This window comes from Littorina saxatilis, unplaced genomic scaffold (assembly GCF_037325665.1).
Source record: "Littorina saxatilis isolate snail1 unplaced genomic scaffold, US_GU_Lsax_2.0 scaffold_389, whole genome shotgun sequence".
Lineage (NCBI taxonomy): Eukaryota > Metazoa > Mollusca > Gastropoda > Littorinimorpha > Littorinidae > Littorina > Littorina saxatilis.
This window is the reverse complement of record NW_027126640.1, coordinates 95,001-114,841: the sequence shown is the minus strand read 5'-3', so window position 1 is coordinate 114,841 and position 19,841 is coordinate 95,001. Positions and strand designations below refer to the sequence as shown.

Sequence of the window (19,841 nt, the reverse complement as noted above, 5' to 3'; positions counted from 1 at the left end):
ACTATGCATTATGTAATGCTTTAATTCAGCTGCCTAACTGTGGAACTTTGCAAATGTGTGAGGACCGTTTCACAAAACAGACAAAACACCCTCTCAGTTATTTACACAAATCAGTTCCAGAATGTGCGTGTTCCTTTTCCGTCTCTACAAATTAATGTTATCTGGGGGGAAAACGAATCATTGTCGCTTCCGCCCTCAGTTATAATTGCCTGAGCATAATAGGAAATGCAACAGGTGTAGTCTTCCGCCTGATTTTTAGTCAAGATATTTCGACACAGAATGTTCTTTCTTTTTTTCTTTGTATGTTCACAAGCTCACATACAATCATTTATGCAACACTGACAATAAGACCAGACCAGAGTTGTGATTGAAATGGGCAGTTTATTTAATAAAGCTCCAGAATGAATAAAAATACATGACAAAATAAGGTGGTCCCGCTGTACAAAGCCGGTTACCAAACACACACACACACCAACACACACAACACTCACGCACGCACACACACACACACACACACACACAGAAACACACACACACACACACACACACACACACACACACACACACAACACACACACAGAGTAACATTGTACAACTTACTGTCACATTCAAGCGGGAACACCAAACAAAACGTATCATCAAATGAAACAACATTTTAAGTGGTCAACTGAGCAGATGACCACAAACCACACTTGAAATCTTCACATTTAACACTTTCTCCTGTATCCACAAAAGTCATTTATGCTGACTAGATAATGACATAATAAAATGACATCAATAAAACCATTCCCTTTTTTATTTTAAAGAAAAACAAGAAAATTAAAATAACGCAAAGAACTGATGCTCAGTAAGGTTGGGTATCGATCTCAAATGTGTGCATAGCTAATTACATGTAACCGGTATGGACTGGGGCTAGAATTGGCCTTTCTGTCAGGCAACTCGGCCTCTAATTGGTTTTATATTGTCTGATCCCCCTCCAGAAAAAAACAATACCATTTGCCCCGTGCTTCTGCGCCCACAAAAAATATTCGGGAATAAGAAAAGTTCAAATTTTAGGCACCCCACATACAACCCTAATTGTCAGTCAATTACTTTACTGCAATCAACGTTGATTTTAAAGTACCATGTCATTATTATTTTGGAGATAGATTTGAAAAAGTCCATAATTGCAGACTGCGTATTGGTATGAGTGATTTGAATTTTGATTTATGTCAGCGGCACCTCAAGGAATGCCCCAAATGTGAGTGCGGTTACCCAAGGGAGACTGCTGAGCACTATTTGTTGCATTGACCCTTGTGTAGAGATGTACGATTATTGTCAATTGATAACTGATTATAAGTTTATTGAAATATTATTGAAAGGCATCCCGCAATATTCCCGGAATGTCAATCAGACCATATTCATAACTGTACAAGAATTTATTAAGACAACCAGGCATGTTCCGTACATGAGCCTCTACATTTTATTCACTGTAATGTTCATTTGACACTGTCATGAGACAAATGCTGCCTGACCAATTGTTCTTCGTAATTTCTCTCGTGTTTTGTGTCCTTGTTTCGACTTATCGATTATGGCCCAATCGTTATGTAATTTAGTGCCATTTTCGCCGATCACAAAATGTATTAACTTTGCGTGTGTGTCTTCTGTGCATTTAATATTATTGTGACGTGACCCACTCTTCCAACATTTCTGGCGCTCCAAGTCTTCGTCGTCCTTTTTTTCCCCCTTATGCTGAATTCTGTTCTCTCGTACCCCATTTCTTTTTGTTTCTTGTTTTTACCCCCACCAAGTTCTGTACTACCACCCCCTCCATTTTTTGATTGCTTGCGCATCAGGTTTGTCTGTTTGTTTTCGATGTCTGAAATGAGTAAATGTATCTAGTCCGCCATCATGCTAAACTTTGTTATGTACATACCAGGATGACTTAAAATAAGCATTTATGCTTGAGTTATCTTAAAAAAACAATGCATTGTTTCTGTCATGATAACAAATTGAATAAAGTTTTGTAAACCAATGGACTGATTATAGTTGACCCTGATATGTGATTACGGGATAGTGTCACATTAATTTATTTCTACTTTCACTTGTACTTTTGTACTTAAAACAAATCACTGAAATGTAAAAGTTATTATTTTTTCCATTGTGAAGTGTCGTCAGTCTCCTCAAGGTAATGCAGTCAAAACTCAACCAAAAGTTGGAGGGGCTTCTTCATACTTTCAGTGTGTGTGTGTGTGTGTGTGTGTGTGTGTGATTTCTTTTGACACTATGCACGTTTGTATATAACCGCCTGTGCACAAAAAGAAGAACATAATCGAATCTTATCATTCATTTTCGCTTAATTGATTGATTGGTATGCATGTTTCTAACAGTGACCGTTACCAAAGTGAGTATAGTGCGCTTCCCAAGCATAAAACGGTGCATGACTCTGGATTTGCGTCTGAGATATTGACACATCACTGTGAGAAAAAGCGTTAATGAAAAAAGAAGACTATTTATTTTCCTTGAGCATTATCTTAAAGTGGTGTGCCAAAAACTTTTAAATTCAAAAATTCAATATTTAACTTTAGGAAAAGCACTGTAGAGAGAAAACCACGCTTGTGTGTTCAGAATAGTCTCCATGTGGTATCAATATAAATGATTCAAATGTATGGAAGAGAAGCTGTTTCTGCTGGATTAATACACACACACAATTGTGCACTCACACATAAGCACGCATGCATGCTCTCACACACACACACACACACACACACACACACACACACACACACACACACACACACACACACACACAGAAACAACAAATTCATTATGACAAAACCAAATACGAAGTCCTATTTCACAAATTTTATATCTTCTCCTTTTCACCATATACAAATACAGTCACGGAGTACATTTATAAGGCCAAATTATTAAGAAATATTATTTTCTGTGCTTGAATTACCCAGTGTGTAGCATGATCACCACGAAGGTACAATTCACAGAAGTTGAGTAATCACTTTACAAAACCCATACCAGTACCACATTGTTATGTTAAATCCTATTTATATTAACCCACACAAATAGAAGAAGATAGCTTTGTGAAGACTTTCATTTTCCAACCAAATGCTGTTCAAAGATTATTCTTTCTTTCTATATTTGGTGTTTAACGTCGTTTTCAACCGTTCAAGGTTATATCGCGACGGGGAAAGAGGGGGGGGGGGGGGGGGGGGGGGGGGGGGGATGGGATAGAGCCACTTGTCAATTGTTTCTTGTTCACAAAAGCACTAATCAAAAAATTGCTCCAGGGGCTTGCAACGTAGTACAATATACTACCTTACTGGGAGAATGCAAGTTTCCAGTACAAAGGACTTTAACATTTCTTACATACCAATCAATATGAGGCTTATATTGCGCGTATTCTGTGGGTACAGTTCTAAGCTCGGGGATTTTATTTTAATTTTATTTTATGCAATTTTATATCGCGCACATATTCAAGGCACAGGGATATATTTATGCCGTGTGAGATGTAATATTGTTTTACACAATACATCACGCATTCACATCGGCCAGCAGATCGCAGCCATTTCGGCGCATATCCTGCTTTTCACGGCCTATTATTCCAAGTCACACGGGTATTTTGGTGGACATTTTTATGAAAATTTATCTATGCCTATACAATTTTGCCAGGAAAGACCCTTTTGTCAATCGTGGGATCTTTAACGTGCACACCCCAATGTAGTGTACACGAAGGGACCTCGGTTTTTCGTCTCATCCGAAAGACTTGAACCCACCACCTAGGTTAGGAAAGGGGGCAGAAAATTGCTAACGCCCTGACCCAGGGTCGAACTCGCAACCTCTCGCTTCCGAGCGCAAGTGCGTTACCACTCGGCCACTGACACGATACACCAACACGATATCAGCACTCCAGATTTTTATCTCGCAGTTTTTCTGAAGGACTTTGCATTTGAAAACTATTCTCAGACAAAATATGAGTTTAAACTGCAAGTACATGTACAGGGAGTCTGAAGGGTTCAAGTCGGATGAGATAGACTACTGTTGTGGCAATCTTCGAATTTGAAAATAATTTTTTTAAAAGAGTAAAACTCATAGTTCTTCTTCTTCTTCGCTCATGGGCTGAAACTCCCACATTCACTCACAAATTTGCACGAGTGGATTTTTACGTGTATGACCGTTTTTACCCCGACCATTCAGGCAGCCATACGCCGCTTTCGGGGGAAGCATGCAGGGTATTTTTGTGTTTCTATAACCCACCAAACTCTGACATGGGTTACAGGATCTTTTCCGTGCGCACTTGGTCTTGTGATTGCGTGTACACACGAAGGAGGATAAGGCACTAGCAGGTCTGCACATAAGCAATGACCTTGGAGATCAGAAAATTCTCCACCTTTAACCTACCAGGCGGCCGCGATTTTGACTCATGACCTTCTGAATAGGAGGCCGATGTCTTATCCACAAGAACACCGAGCCCGTCCAAACTCCTAGTAAAAACAACAACTGCAAATCTGGGAGCAAAATGTAAACGGTTACAGTTTCAACTATCCTTCCCCTTTATATCAGCATTTTTGGAAACCTAAACGAAAGAGTATTCAAGAACAACAGTCACGGATTCAGATTTAAAAAAAACAAATGGTAACTATGCTTTTTGGAAATTCTTTCTTTAATTGGTGTTTAACGAAGGTTATATCGCGACAGGGAAAGGGGGGGAGATGGGATAGAGCCACTTGTTAATTGTTTCTTGTTCACAAAAGCACTAATAAAAAAAATGCTCCAGGGGCTTGCAACGTAGTACAATATACTACCTTACTGGGAGAATGCAAGTTTCCAGTACAAAGGACTTAACATTTCTTCCATACTGCTTGACTAAAATCTGTACAAACATTGACTATATAAGAAACACTTAACAAGGGTAAAAGGAGAAACAGAATCCGTTAGTCGCCTCTTACGACATGCTGGGGAGCATCGGGTAAATTCTTCCCCCTAACCCGCGGGGGGTCTTTTTGGAAATGCGCTTCAGACAAATGCCTTTATGTTACTCACAGCAAAATGCAAGAATAATTGGGGACCATATGGGATGGGGCAAATTGGGAGGGAGCAATTCGGGACACCACCATAAATATCTACCAAATATTTACAAATAGCTATCTTAGTACATGCATAACATGCTGTACCAATACACAATTTCTTTAAATAACTATGTAAGGATTATTGGCAGTCTCCCGGAGCATGTTTCACGCTATCCTGCGATCAGGACAAGCGACTGACTGTGATGTGTATGCTGTGCGGCGTGCGCTACATAAGAAACCTTTTTTTTAAATTTGTATTAAATATAATCACCTGAGCCACGAATGGCTAGCTGACAGCGGCTATCTTTTACACAACAAATTCTGAACTGTGATGAACTCGTGACCGCTGATTTTTAAAGGCAAGGGGTATCATATTGTGCGCATGGCATACACATCCAAGTTGGTCGTTTGTCCCGATTGTGGGATACAGCCCGTCAGAGGCGTAGAGCGTGCTCGAGATGTTTTGAAAAACCTGACTGCAGTACAGGGATTTTTACACCTCCGGACTGCTGATAATCCTAACAGAATTATTTTCAAAAACCGTCTATTGCCTTGAAAGCAAACCTGGAATTTCTGATGCGAGTTGCCAGAAAGAAAGTTCACTAACAAGATCCAGGCCAACACCACCCCCCCCCCCCCCCATCCCCCTAAAAAACACTAAGGAGTGAGGTGAGCTTAAATAACTAATTAATTAATCAATCAATAAATTCTCTGCTGAAATCCCCAACTTCGCGCATCGAAGCTATGAAAAACAGGACACTGCCACGTTTCCATTCAGCTAAACGCCACACCATTTTCAAGAGGGGATGTCTCAGGAAGAAAGATGTGACGCTCCCGATTCATATGTTTCAGAAGACAGCCCACCTGAGAAAAAGAAGAACACAATATAGAAATAATAACAACCTGTCAACCACAAATACATTAAAGTTTTTCAAACAGTTCACTAATCCGACAAACTCATGCTCGTTTCTGGTGCATTTGATAAAGCCAATTACGGGTAGATGCTAGACAACAGCAAAACCACCACCACATAACAACACAAGATTGTTTATGGTTGTTTACAGTCTCTTGAACACAGGAGTCAATCGAGACCATATATATAACAAGAAGCATAAACAGGGTTCCTGCAGGGCAGAGCTGATACAATTCAAGGAGTTTTCAAGGACATTTCCAGGACCAAATAAATGCTTTTCAAGGACATGATTTTCCCCAATTTAATGCAAAGCACCAAGCTTACCTTCAGGAAGGGAAGCAACTACAGGTGACTAGTAATAGTTAGTTCGTCTGCTTTAATTTGTTTTCACTCGATCTTTTATTCTCCCAAAATGTGTGTACTGTATTTGACGAAAAAAAAGGGGGTTGCATTTTTTTTTAAATAAGACAAGCTGCTGACGAAATGTATAGGCAACAATTTGGAAAAATCAAGTACTTTTCAATGACTATTTAACAAAACTCTATTTTCAAGCACTTTTCAAGGCCTGGAAAAGGTTTTCCAATTTTCAAGGAGTTTTCCAGGGTTCAAGGACTCTGTACGAACCCTGCATAAAAAAGCACTTCAGTTTGAAACCCAGGTTCAATGTAGTAAATGATATTGCATCAATGTTCCATCCATCCTCAGCACTTTCAAAACCAGTTTCTTCTAGGTCATACACACCTTTTCCTCGATTGATCCACAGTACATCAGATCGCTATTGTTCTTTTTATGATTTGCACCAAGGGAATGATTAACATTTCTGTCTTAGTCATATGTAACAAGCTTTAAGCAAAAGCATAATATTCTACACATTCACATATTGTAAGGTTGAAGGGGTCTATGTCGACCAAAAGAAGGTGTATTCCCCATAGCCATAGGTGTTTTCCCTGTGTACCGGGAATACAGTTGGATTTTCTGTAAAGAAGTATAATATCGTACAATCTTGCGCCAAGCGCGTGACTGCGGTTAGATAGGAGAATCTATTTAAAATCCTGAATTCGCGTGCGGCATCCAATCAAGCAAAACATGCTTCGACCGTTTATCAAAACGGATTTAGTTAAAGAAACATCTGCACCCCCACCCCCAACAGCCTGGTATTATGTTTTCCTCGCTGGTACTCTCGTCCATTGAATCACTTTCACAAGCTTGAAGTAATTCCATGGCGTCTAACGGAAGTATATTCCCTGTATATGTACAGGAAATTAACATACAGGGAATACAGCCACTGTTGGTCGACATAGACCCCTTCTAAAGTGCTGCAGTAGTTACCTTTCCCTCCAAGGACCAAGCTGTTCATCCACTGTAGGGCTGACCGGGGTTCCCCCTTAGCAGAGTGAGTGGCGAATCCTGGCTGATAAATTTCCTTTCATTTTCCATGAATGAAGAATACCAGCTGGGTTCTTTTATTCATGGACCTGTGTTCTGCAACACACACAAATCAGCCACCAACTTGTAAATATATGTAAAAGAAAGCAAGTGGCAATCTGAATAACAGAATACAAAATGATCAATCCACACAATCATACTTCAGCACTGAAAGTCCACAAAATGAAGCACTGCTAGTACATGTACTTCTCATAATTTACTGAAACTTTACTCGTCAAAACAACCATTTGTTTTATCAACTTTACTCGCATGTGGCGAGTAGATTAACATTTCTACTCACCATTTACATGATTTTTACTCGCCATGGCGAGTAATTGAAAATACTCGCCACTTTCAGGCCTGTACTTGTGCATGAGATGTGTTTACCATCCATATGCCCAGACCATGCGCTCTTCTGTTGTGCTCAGAACAGTAAAGAGTTGCTTGCTGGGGTGGTTGTTCATAAGTTAACAGTTCACAAGAGGGCACAAACAAGAGCAAAAACACAGGTGCCTGATTCAAACTCATTCAAATGCAGAACCTTATTTTTGCATGAACAGAGTAAGACATGATTCTTACATAGCTGACCCTACCCCTGGCAGAAAAGTGCTTGAAATTGTCCATGTGGTCTCTATTGATCAGTACATTTGATGCGTATTTGTGATACATATATACTGATATAGAGACAAGTAACAAGTGGACATTTCCTCTGACACCTCTACCATTTGTACACCTGCACAAATCTCCTGCCATAGACTACAAAAGGAAAACATACAAATCAAAACAAACACAAATTTAACCTAATGTTTACCTTTCAGCAGCAGAAAAGGCTGTGTTTTTCTGAGGTGTCTCAGAGTAAAGCCACGGTGTTGGAGATCTATGCAAAACTAGGCTGTAGGCAAGGTCCAACATCTTTAGCTGCACACACAAAAAGAAGAAGCAAGAAATCACATGACATAGATGACATTCCTCACTAGTACAAAACCACAACTACACTAGTCAACTACCAATGTAAGAATCATAGTCCTGCAAGATTACCCTCTTAAAAAAGTAAGATTGCTTTCATTCAAACACTACCGTGGGACCAAACTCCCCCCCCCCCTCCTTTTTTTGAGTTTTTCCTACATGTGTGTTGATGTTTCCATTAATTCCAAGCCCTGAAACTGTGAACTTGAGATCTTTATGTATGCACACAGTCACAGGCTTAATAAGCTATTCAGAAACCAAGCAGAGTCTGCACAACGTCAATTCTGAGAAATAAATCCCCACAACCGGTTTCAAGGCCACACTTCCGACTGAGCTATTGCTTGCCATGCCAACCTCCACCCCCATTTGGAACATGCACAACTAGTATACCCATACACATGTAATAATACTGCTTGCCTTCCTCCCCCACCCTCCAAATCAATAAACACTAAATGTATGCAATCAGTAATCTTTTAGTTAGTAGTTGACTACCATCACTACTCTCTCCACACCCACCCACCCTCTTGCACACCAGCGACACACCCCCATCGCCCAATCATTTCCATGATTCTCTCTGCCATATAGTTATCCTAAACACTAAGATTATGACACATTTGTTTTCCAATTAGGAACATAAAAAATTACTGTAAAAAAAATGTACAATCATGCACTCTCTGAGTCTGACAAGAGAGTGTGAGAAAAGTCAAGAAAGCAAGACATGTGTGACATAACTAAATCTTCTAATCTATTCCTGAGATTTACTCTTGACAGCTTAAAATGGAACCTCATGCACTTACTGTTCTGAATTGTAGAAATTTCTTGTAGTTATAGCAGCAAAGGCAGTTTTATTGGGTACCACCAGGTGTCACTCTGTCATCATCTGATCAAGCATTCAAGCAAATGGTTCAGCACTGAAACAGTAAATAGCAAGATTGTACAGAAAAATACACAAACTTTCTCATTAATTTGTATCTTCAACTTCACATTATTCATAAATAATGATACCTTACTTTGACTAAGTTTGAGTAGGATTAACACCATGCAGAGCCAGAAGTTAACTTGAAATAAAATAACTATACGTTACTCAATACTGCACTCAATGAGTCAATTGTCAGCAAAGGTGATAATCAATGCAAGGTAAAACCAAAGGATGCAACTCAGTCAGCAATTGCAAAAACTACATAATTCTAATCAAGCTGTCAGTTTCATTAGCTATCAGAATTCAAAACATGTTCTTGTTTTTGTTGTTGCTGTTGTTCATGACTACATTAATGTATCTCAGCATTTCTAGTTTCTACACTATAGCCATTAAAAAAACCAAAAGAAGTGTCCCAATGTTTAATGAAGCGCTCTTGCAATTAAGTCACAATTGTTTGCAGTTGCTGAGAAAAGCTAATAGTAATAGTCCTTACAGTAAGTTGAGTAACAAATTATAAACAATTGCTGTTAACACTCATAGTACAAGAGAGCAAACCACTGCAAAACTATAGTCATTTATCAATGTTATGCTTGCCATCCACCCCCGACCCCAAACCTCTCCCATATTTTATGTACATCAGACTAGTATTCTTGTTAGTTCATTTCAGCTGTAACAGTGACAACACGTTTGCACACTACAGACCTGGAAGTAGAAATGTTAACACATGGAGTGCTAAATTTCAGGATACAATCTGTTTGTTTGTTTGCTTAACGCCCAGTCGACCACGAAGGGCCAATCAGGGCGGTGCTGCTTTGACATTTAACGTGCGCCACACACAAGACAGAAGTCGCAGCACAGGCTTCGTGTCTCACCCAGTCACATTATTCTGACACCGGACCAACCAGTCCTAGCACTAACCCCATAATGCCAGACGCCAGGCGGAGCAGCCACTAGATTGCCAATTTTAAAGTCTTAGGTATGACCCGGCCGGGGTTCGAACCCACGACCTCCCGATCACGGGGCGGGCGCCTTACCACAAGGCCAACCGTGCCGGTCATACAATCTGTTTCAAAGTACAAACACTGGCAATCGGAGAGAACAGTGTTACTGTAAGTCTTTACAGTAACATCAAACAGTATCCCCTCTTTTTGGTAGTACAGTGGAACAACACTTTTAATATCCCCTGATTAAAGACTCCCTCCCTTTTAAGACCCTGTTTTCTCAGATTTGTCTGTCCACAACCTCTCTATATTTACTCTCATCTCAAGACTTCTTCCTTTCAAGACCTGATTTTTTCAGATTTGTTTAGGTCCTAACAGGAAGGGGGGGGGGGGGTGGGGGGGGGGGGGGGAGGGTTCGATCGACTTTACTGGTACCGTGAAACCGAAAGTGACCAAGTCATCAAGGGCACGTATATTCCTGCTGCTCTGTTAGCACCGATCATATTTTAGAAACGTTGCACTCTGTCGTCAACACGAATGTAGGAATAAAAATAGTATTACCTTCACCAGCTGTCTCCATGGAGTCGAAAGACCATCGGCCGGTTTGGCTCGCTTGTGCCATTCCTGGATGAAAATTGAAATGACCCTGGCTGCTCCGTTCTTGGCATCAATGGCAGTGCAAAAAAAGCGAATCCCGACTCCCATCCAGGATAAGCTGTACGGCACGGCGGCGTCTCTGCAGATGACCACTACATTTGGACGATTTGGACTGGTCTACACGTGTTGCGACAACAAGCAGAAGAAGATACAGATAAGGTGGCGGGAGTGATGTCCCTTCGCTGCAGTGACTAAAAATACAAAACTATCTCAAAATAAAAACACAAGGAACGGATGGGTAGTTAAATTTGTGACAAAAGAAATTAAACGTTCAAATGACTTACCACCCCCCTCTGCTATGTCAGTTGCGAGTATGTCAGTATGTGTTTGTGTTTGTGTGTGTGTGTGTGTGTGTGTGTGTGTGTGTGTGTGTGTGTGTGTGTGTGTGCCCGGCAGTGTGCCCGTCAGTGTGTACGGTACGTGTGTGTGTGTCAGTGTCATTGCCGGTGTGTGTGTTTACGTGTGTGTGTCACAGTGTGTGTGTGCGTGCGTGTGTGTGTGTGTGCCGGTGTGGATGTGTGTGTGTGTATTGTGTGTGTGTGTGTGCGTTCGTCAAGTTGTGTGTGTCAGTGTGTGTGTCAGTGTCGATCAGTGTGTGTGTGTTCTAGGCCAGGGGGGATTCCCAAGGTTCCTGGGTTCCGGAAGCCCACCCACCCCCCTTACTGACTCCACAAATGTACCTTTTGCCTTTTTCTTTCTGCGAATGTATGTATTCATTTGCTAATTTGTTCGTTTGTTTGTTCGTTCGTCAGTTTGTTCGTTCGTCAGTTCGTTCGTTCGTTTGTTCGTTCGTTCGTTCGTTCGTTCGTTCGTTCGACAGTTCGTCCGACAGTCCTTCAGTACGTCCGTCAGTCCGTCCGTCCGTCGGTCCGTCAGTCAATCCGTTCTTCAAGTTCAGTCCGTATCAATAAATTCCTCTTGTGCAGGGCTCAATACAGGGGAGAGGGGGGGGGGGGGAATTCCTGTTGGTGGGACAACCCCCCCCCCCACCCAGGCCTAACTGTGGACCTCCTCCAAACGTTTGACAAATGCCCTGAAAATGGGCCAGATTGCACACAATTATTGTTTATTGTTTGCTTGTTTATTTGTTTGTTTGTTTGTTTGTTTGTTTGCTCGTTCGTTCGTTCGTTCGTTCGTTCATTCGTGGGTTGGTTCGTTCGCTCTTTCGTTCCGACCTTCGTTATTTCCTTCGTTTATTCGTTCCTTCGTCCTTTTAGTCCGTCCGTATGTCCGTCCATACGGTCCGTCCGACAGTCTGTCTGTCAGTCCATCAGTCCGTCCGTCAGTCCGTCCGTCCTTCAGTCTGTATCCGAATAGATTCCTCTTGTGCAGAGGGTTGAAGGAATACCCTGCAGGACCGGATCAGGAGGGGTTACCCGTAACGCCACCCCCCCCCTCCCGCCGCCCCCCCCCCCTCCCCCCGTCCCTCCGTCCGTCCATCGATCGGTCCGTCCCTCAATCTGCCCGTCGGTCCGTCCGTCAGTCCGTCCGTCAGTCTGCCCGTCCGTCCGTCCGTTCTGGTTCGTTTCATTGTTTATTTATTTCGCACACATCATTGTCAACTTGTGGATATCCTGAACAAGGCGGTGCGCGAGAATATCTTCTTGTTTGGATAAAATAACATTTTGCTCTGAAACAAACCACACACAAATTCCACTGCTTGAGCATCGTTTCAGTCTAACCGAACTGAGGGTATACCTCATCTTCAGAAGGAGAATAAGCGACAGCATGCTCTTCTACCATATAACATGTCACGTGAGGTCGTTCAGACCGGAGTGGAGGTATATCTCCGAGGGATCAGGGTATACTTTCAACCCGCTGCACAAGAGGAGTTTATTGATACCTTATGTTCGGTCGTACCGGTGTGTAATACCTCCTCTCTCTCTCTCTCTCTCTCTCTCTCTCTCTCTCTCTCTCTCTCTCTCTCTCTCTCTCTCTCTCTCTCTCTCTCTCTCTATCTCACTCTCTCTCTCTCTCTCTCTCTCTCTCTCTCTCTCTCTCTCTCTCTCTCTCTCTCTCTCTCTCTCTCTCTCTCTCTCTCTCTCTCTCTCTCTCTCTCTCTCTCTCTCTCTCTCTCTCTCTCTCTCTCTCTCTCTCTCTCTCTCTCTCTCTCTCTCTCTCTCTCTCTCTCTCTCTCTCTCTCTCTCTCTCTCTCTCTCTCTCTCTCTCTCTCTCTCTCTCTCTCTCTCTCTCTCTCTCTCTCTCTCTCTCTCTCTCTCTCTCTCTCTCTCTCTCTCTCTCTCTCTCTCTCTCTCTCTCTCTCTCTCTCTCTCTCTCTCTCTCTCTCTCTCTCTCTCTCTCTCTCTCTCTCTCTCTCTCTCTCTCTCTCTCTCTCTCTCTCTCTCTCTCTCTCTCTCTCTCTCTCTCTCTCTCTCTCTCTCTCTCTCTCTCTCTCTCTCTCTCTCTCTCTCTCTCTCTCTCTCTCTCTCTCTCTCTCTCTCTCTCTCTCTCTCTCTCTCTCTCTCTCTCTCTCTCTCTCTCTCTCTCTCTCTCTCTCTCTCTCTCTCTCTCTCTCTCTCTCTCTCTCTCTCTCTCTCTCTCTCTCTCTCTCTCTCTCTCTCTCTCTCTCTCTCTCTCTCTCTCTCTCTCTCTCTCTCTCTCTCTCTCTCTCTCTCTCTCTCTCTCTCTCTCTCTCTCTCTCTCTCTCTCTCTCTCTCTCTCTCTCTCTCTCTCTCTCTCTCTCTCTCTCTCTCTCTCTCTCTCTCTCTCTCTCTCTCTCTCTCTCTCTCTCTCTCTCTCTCTCTCTCTCTCTCTCTCTCTCTCTCTCTCTCTCTCTCTCTCTCTCTCTCTCTCTCTCTCTATGAATAGACAGTTGTACGTCAAAATTCGTCAGCATGTGCAAACATCGTTTTATCAGATCAGAACCAGACACTCCTATTTTTGTGAAGCTGCTTATTTTGGTGCAGTTGGCGGAAATTTGAATTTGTTTTCAAATTCATTTCTTCTTACGGCGTGCATAGAAATACTGCTTGACAGGAAAAAAGCTGCCATTCTTTGCTTTCTTTCTTTCTTTATTTGGTGTTTAACGTCGTTTTCAACCACGAAGGTTATATCGCGACGGGATTCTTTGCTTGATACCTCAGTTCTCAAAGTATTAGTGGAGGCGTTGCATTTTCAACTTGAAATACATTTTGTAAGACTGCACTGTGTACTTAACCTTTTTTTTAAAGCCGCACGCACGCACGCACACCCGCACACATACACTCGCGCACACACACACACACACACACACACACACACGCACACAAACTTTCGCAGATTTATTCTTTTCCACATTTAACCCCGCGAACACCCCCAACTCAAATCCACCCTAAATCCTACCTTCCCCTCATTCCACCCCCTACCCCTACCCCCGAGCTAATCACACTTCCCCTCCGTAACACAAATCCTTCACAGCATCGACAGGTCTGCATTGCGCGGCTTTTTGCAACGGAGCTGAGAACCGTTCCGGCAGACCCAGACTGCAAAACCATGCTGTTTAAAGGCCCACCCCACCTCGTGAAAACAGGCCGCCTCATCGTCTCAGATCTTACCAGTCTTCTTTCTTCTTCTTGTTGCCGCTACACGTGGAGACCAGTCCAATTGAGAAATGTAGTGGTCATCTGCAGGGACGCCGCCGTGCCGTACAGCTTATCCTGGATGGGGGTCGGCTCCGGCCACATCTTCCTTCTCAACAATTGGAAGTTCCCGCAGTCTTGTAGGATGTGGTGGGTGTCCTGCTCTGCTTCTTCACAGGGACACATCGGGGATGGCACAACTTTCAGCTTTGAGTGGAGGTGTTTGTTCAGCCTGTTGTGCCCTGTTCGCAGCCTAAAGATGGTAACCTGCTCTGGTCTTGTGAGCAGGTGAAGGCTGTCTTTTTGAGCCGGGGTTCGGAACAGGGCTTTAGTGATGGTATTTAGCTCGGCAAGGCTCACGGCGTTGTCTTCTTGTTCTTTTTTTGCACCGGATTTTGCCAGGTCATCGGCTTTCTCATTTCCCTCTATGCCGCAGTGTGAGGGGATCCACTGAAGCACTGTCCGTAGGCTCTTGATGTTGTTGACTTATTCGGGAGAAAAGACCATCCATCTACTTCGGCACATCCCAATAACGGACAGCCTGGGTGCTCTCTGTGAACACTGTTTTTTGTCGGGGTGTCGGTGTGTGTGTGTGTGTGTGTGTGTGTGTGTGTGTGGTGTTTTTTTTTTCTTTCTTTTAACATTATTTTAGTGAAGTTTTGTGGAGAGCGATTCCGAAAACACTTCTGGATTAATCTTCGTTAAACCTTACATACAACATCTTACAGGTGATATCATCAGACACTTTTTTTTTTAATTATTAACGTCTTTGCATGATGACGGCATAATTATCCTGCTTTCACACAGCATGCAGACAGGGTGTTCATTTTTGGCATTTGACCAAGGAGAGAGATGGTCTTATCCCAAAGGCCTGGCCACATCTGAGACGATGAGGCGAACTGGGCCTTTAAGTGAGTGACTCCGGCGAAGGCAAAGGCTAATGGAGTCATGCACGTGAATCATCTTGGAGCATGCAGCACGTGCAGTTCGTGGGTTTTCCCCGCGCGTTCTGTTCGCTCTGGGTCCGGCTCTGTACTCTGATCTGCTGTATAATTTAGTAACGATCCGATCCTGGCAGCATGGCACGGACTGGGTTGCATCATCACTGGCTTTGAAGGCCGGCAAGAGAGAGACAGAGAGAGAGAGAGCGAGTCATCGCCGGGACGAGCATGGCGGCCAATGCCCTGCGGCGGCCTCGTCCAGTACCTTTTTTTTTTTTTTTTTTTTTTTTTTTTTTGGGGGGGGGGGGGTCGGGTTGCTTTGGAACTGGCGTGCATGCACTGCTTCGCATACTCCGTTAAAGGGATACTAATATTGATCTGACCGTTTGTGTCAGTTTCTGGGGAATTTGACGAATCTTGAAGAGCCTCGAGAATCCATTGTACCTTGAAGTTAGTACACCTGATGCACCATTTTAGAAAGTTTTCTGACGATTTGGACCTTAAAAAGATGACGGAACATTCGCTGTACTGTAATTGAGAAAACACCTGTGCACAATGATTTGCCAAAAACTGCTCAGAAACTATGCCAAATCATAAAATGAATTTTCATCAGAGAGCGGTTTGCTTTGCCCTACTCTCCTGTGTCAGGGGCGGACTTCCGTTCGTCATCATATCTTATTTAGTCCTCATAGATACCCATTCGCCAAAGCAGACTAAACCGTTGTATTAGGGAAGTCAAACCTATAGTCTAGCAAAGGCATGCCAATTCCGTGGCAGGGCTAACATATGACGCTTCGCATTACATAATAAACAAACACACTGTCCGTTGGAGAATATTACCGTCTGAAAAGGCTACCAAACATGCACAGCACTTAGATTTGAAAAAAAAAGAACGCTCAAACACTGATAGACGATTTTTTTTAAAAATAACTCCGTCGGGTTTGTATGCGGGTTCTGGAAGAGTGAACTTTTCTTGCAAAACCTCGTACAAATACTGGAGGGGCCAATCAGTAGCGAGGGATGTCATACAAACACGTGCCTGTTGCCACGTGTTTCTGACAGACCCCCCGCTAATGATTGGCACCTCCAATATTTGTACGAGGTTTTGCAAGAAACGGTCACTCTCCCACAACCGATGCAAACCCGACGGAGTTAATATCGGAGTTCGTCTTGTCTAAGACCTTCCTCGTGTGTGGTGTCATCATCTTTTCAACACCCACAACGAACTCTGTCCGTCGCGATATAACCTTCGTGGTTGAAAACGACGTTAAACACAAAATAAAGAAAGAAAGAACGAACTCTGTAGCTCTCGGCTCAATTTCAAATCTGTATCTCTAGGACAAAATTCAGGGGTGAAAAATAGGACGAAAGTTAGGACTGGCGCAAAAAGGCCTCACAATGAGAACTACAGTCTGGGATTCCCACTCAAAACACAGCCGTTTTCAATTTGAGTAACTGAGCGCTCCAACGTTTATTTGAAAGGTATTCCTGGTGTTCGGTCACATAATTACCATCCCCAACCTGAAATATATAGCTCTTGGGGCGATGAGATATATTTTTGTTGCTAGATTATATCACTTTAATCTTGACGCGTACTACACGATTAACTCGAAAACATACCACAAATTAGTATGGCCATAAATTAAATTAAAGTGAGTGAATGAGCTTCAAAAAACTGCTTCTTTTGAAACAAAAGTAGTCAAAAACCCAGCCTTGGATTTTTCTTTGTGTGTCAAAACCTATTGTGTTGGCTTTACCTGTGTGTCAAAACCTATTGTGTTGTCTTTTCCTGTGTACCCTAACCTATTGCGTTGGCTTTTCTTGTCTGCCCAGACATACTGTGTAAGCTTTTCCAATGTGTGCCCAACCTTTTGCGTTGGCTTTCCTGTGTGCCTATAGACATACCTATTGTGTTGGTTTTTCCTGTGTGCCCAAACCTATTGTGCTGGATTTTCTTGTGTGCCCGAACCTACTGTGTTGGCTTTTCGTAAGTGTGCCAACACTTTCCGCGTTGGCTCGAGTCCTTCGTGTGCACAGACCTATTGTGTTGTCTTTTCCTGTGTGTCAAAACCTATTGTGTTGGCTTTACCTGTGTGCCAAATCTATTGTATTGGCTTTTCCTCTGTGCCCAGACTTATTGTGTTGGCTTTTCCTGTGTGTGCCCGAACCTATTGTGTTGGCTTTTTCTTTGTGCAAAGACCTATTGTGTTGGCTTTTCCTGTGTACTCAAACCTATTATGTTGACTTTTCCACTGTGTGTCTGGAAATATTGTGTTGGCATTTCATGTGTGCCCAGTCCAATTGTGTTGGCTTTTCCTGTGTGCCCAGATATATTGTGTTGGCTTATCTGTGTGTGCCCAGACATAATTATTGTGTTAGCTTTTCATGTGTGCCCAAACCTATTGTGCTGGCTTTTCCTATGTGTACCTATAGACCTATTGTGTTGGGTTTTCCTAAGTGTGCTAAGACCTTATGTGTTGGGCTCTCCTATGTGTGCCTGGACATATTGTGTTGGCTTTTGATGTGTTTGCTTGGACATATTGTGTTGGCTTTTCATGTGTTTGCCCAGACCTATAGTGTTGGGTTTTCTTTTGTGCCCAGACCTATTATGTAAACTTTTCCTGTGTGTGCCTAGACATAATTTATTGTGTTTGCATTTCCTGTGTGTCCTAATACCTTGTGCGTTGGGCTTTCCTATATGTGCCCAGACATATTGTGTTGGTTTTTCCTGTGTGTGCCTAGACATAATTATTGTGTTGGCTTTTTGTGTATGTTCTCAGACCTATAGCGCTGTTTTGTCTGCGTGCCCAGACCTGTTGTGTTTGCTTTTCTTGTGTGTGCCAAGACCTATAGTGTTGGCTTTCCCTGTGTGTGCCAAGACCTATAGTGTTGGCTTTCCCTGTGTGTGCCAAGACCTATAGTGTTGGCTTTCCCTGTGTGTGCCAAGACCTATAGTGTTGGATTTTCCTATGTGTGCCAAGACCTATAGTGTTGGATTTTCCTATGTGTGCCAAGACCTATAGTGTTGGATTTTCCTGTGTGTGCCAAGACCTATAGTGTTGGATTTTCCTATGTGTGCCAAGACCTATAGTGTTGGATTTTCCTGTGTGTGCCAAGACCTATAGTGTTGGATTTTCCTATGTGTGCCAAGACCTATAGTGTTGGATTTTCCTATGTGTGCCAAGACCTATAGTGTTGGCTTTCCCTGTGTGTGCCAAGACCTATAGTGTTGGATTTTCCTATGTGTGCCAAGACCTATAGTGTTGGATTTTCCTATGTGTGCCAAGACCTATAGTGTTGGATTTTCCTATGTGTGCCAAGACTTATAGTGTTGGATTTTCCTGTGTGTGCCAAGACCTATAGTGTTGGATTTTCCTATGTGTGCCAAGACCTATAGTGTTGGATTTTCCTGTGTGTGCCAAGACCTATAGTGTTGGCTTTCCCTGTATGTGCCAAGACCTATAGTGTTGGCTTTCCCTGTGTGTGCCAAGACCTATAGTGTTGGCTTTCCCTGTGTGTGCCAAGACTTATAGTGTTGGATTTTCCTATGTGTGCCAAGACCTATAGTGTTGGATTTTCCTCTGTGTGCCAAGACCTATAGTGTTGGATTTTCCTCTGTGTGCCAAGACCTATAGTGTTGGATTGTCCTATGTGTGCCAAGACCTATAGTGTTGGATTTTCCTATGTGTGCCAAGACCTATAGTGTTGGATTTTTCTATGTGTGCCAAGACCTATAGTGTTGGATTTTCCTATGTGTGCCAAGACCTATAGTGTTGGATTTTCCTATGTGTGCCAAGACCTATAGTGTTGGATTTTCCTATGTGTGCCAAGACCTATAGTGTTGGATTTTCCTATGTGTGCCAAGACCTATAGTGTTGGATTTTCCTATGTGTGCCAAGACCTATAGTGTTGGATTTTCCTATGTGTGCCAAGACCTATAGTGTTGGATTTTCCTATGTGTGCCAAGACCTATAGTGTTGGATTTTCCTATGTGTGCCAAGACCTATAGTGTTGGATTTTCCTATGTGTGCCAAGACCTATAGTGTTGGATTTTCCTATGTGTGCCAAGACCTATAGTGTTGGCTTTCCCTGTGTGTGCCAAGACCTATAGTGTTGGCTTTCCCTGTGTGTGCCAAGACCTATAGTGTTGGCTTTCCCTGTGTGTGCCAAGACTTATAGTGTTGGATTTTCCTATGTGTGCCTAGACATACTCTGTTGGCTCTTCCTATGCGTGTCTTGACCTATTGTGTTGGCTTTTCCCATCTGTGCCCAGATATCTTTCGTTGACCTTACCTGTGTGGCCAGATGTATCGTATTGGCTTTTCCTGCGTTGACTGACTTACTTTGTTAGTTTTTTTGTGCTCACACCTTTTGTGTTTCGGCTCTTGTCTCCGTGTGCTTAGACCTATTGTGTTGGCTTTTCCTGTGTGTCCTAGCCTATTATGTTGCCTTTTTTGTG

At 42.9% G+C, this 19,841-nt stretch overlaps 1 long non-coding RNA gene across 1 annotated transcript; it reads right to left on the bottom strand.

Moving 5' to 3' along the window:
• Positions 1–2,829: 2,829 nt before the first annotated feature.
• On the bottom strand, positions 2,830–11,685 carry LOC138955137 (uncharacterized). Its single transcript, XR_011452116.1, has 5 exons — positions 10,789–11,685; positions 9,165–9,278; positions 8,213–8,319; positions 7,306–7,458; positions 2,830–5,927 (listed from the first exon to the last, which is right to left on the bottom strand). It is a non-coding gene; the product is annotated as an uncharacterized lncRNA (long non-coding RNA).
• Between the last annotated feature and the right edge of the window lie 8,156 nt (positions 11,686–19,841).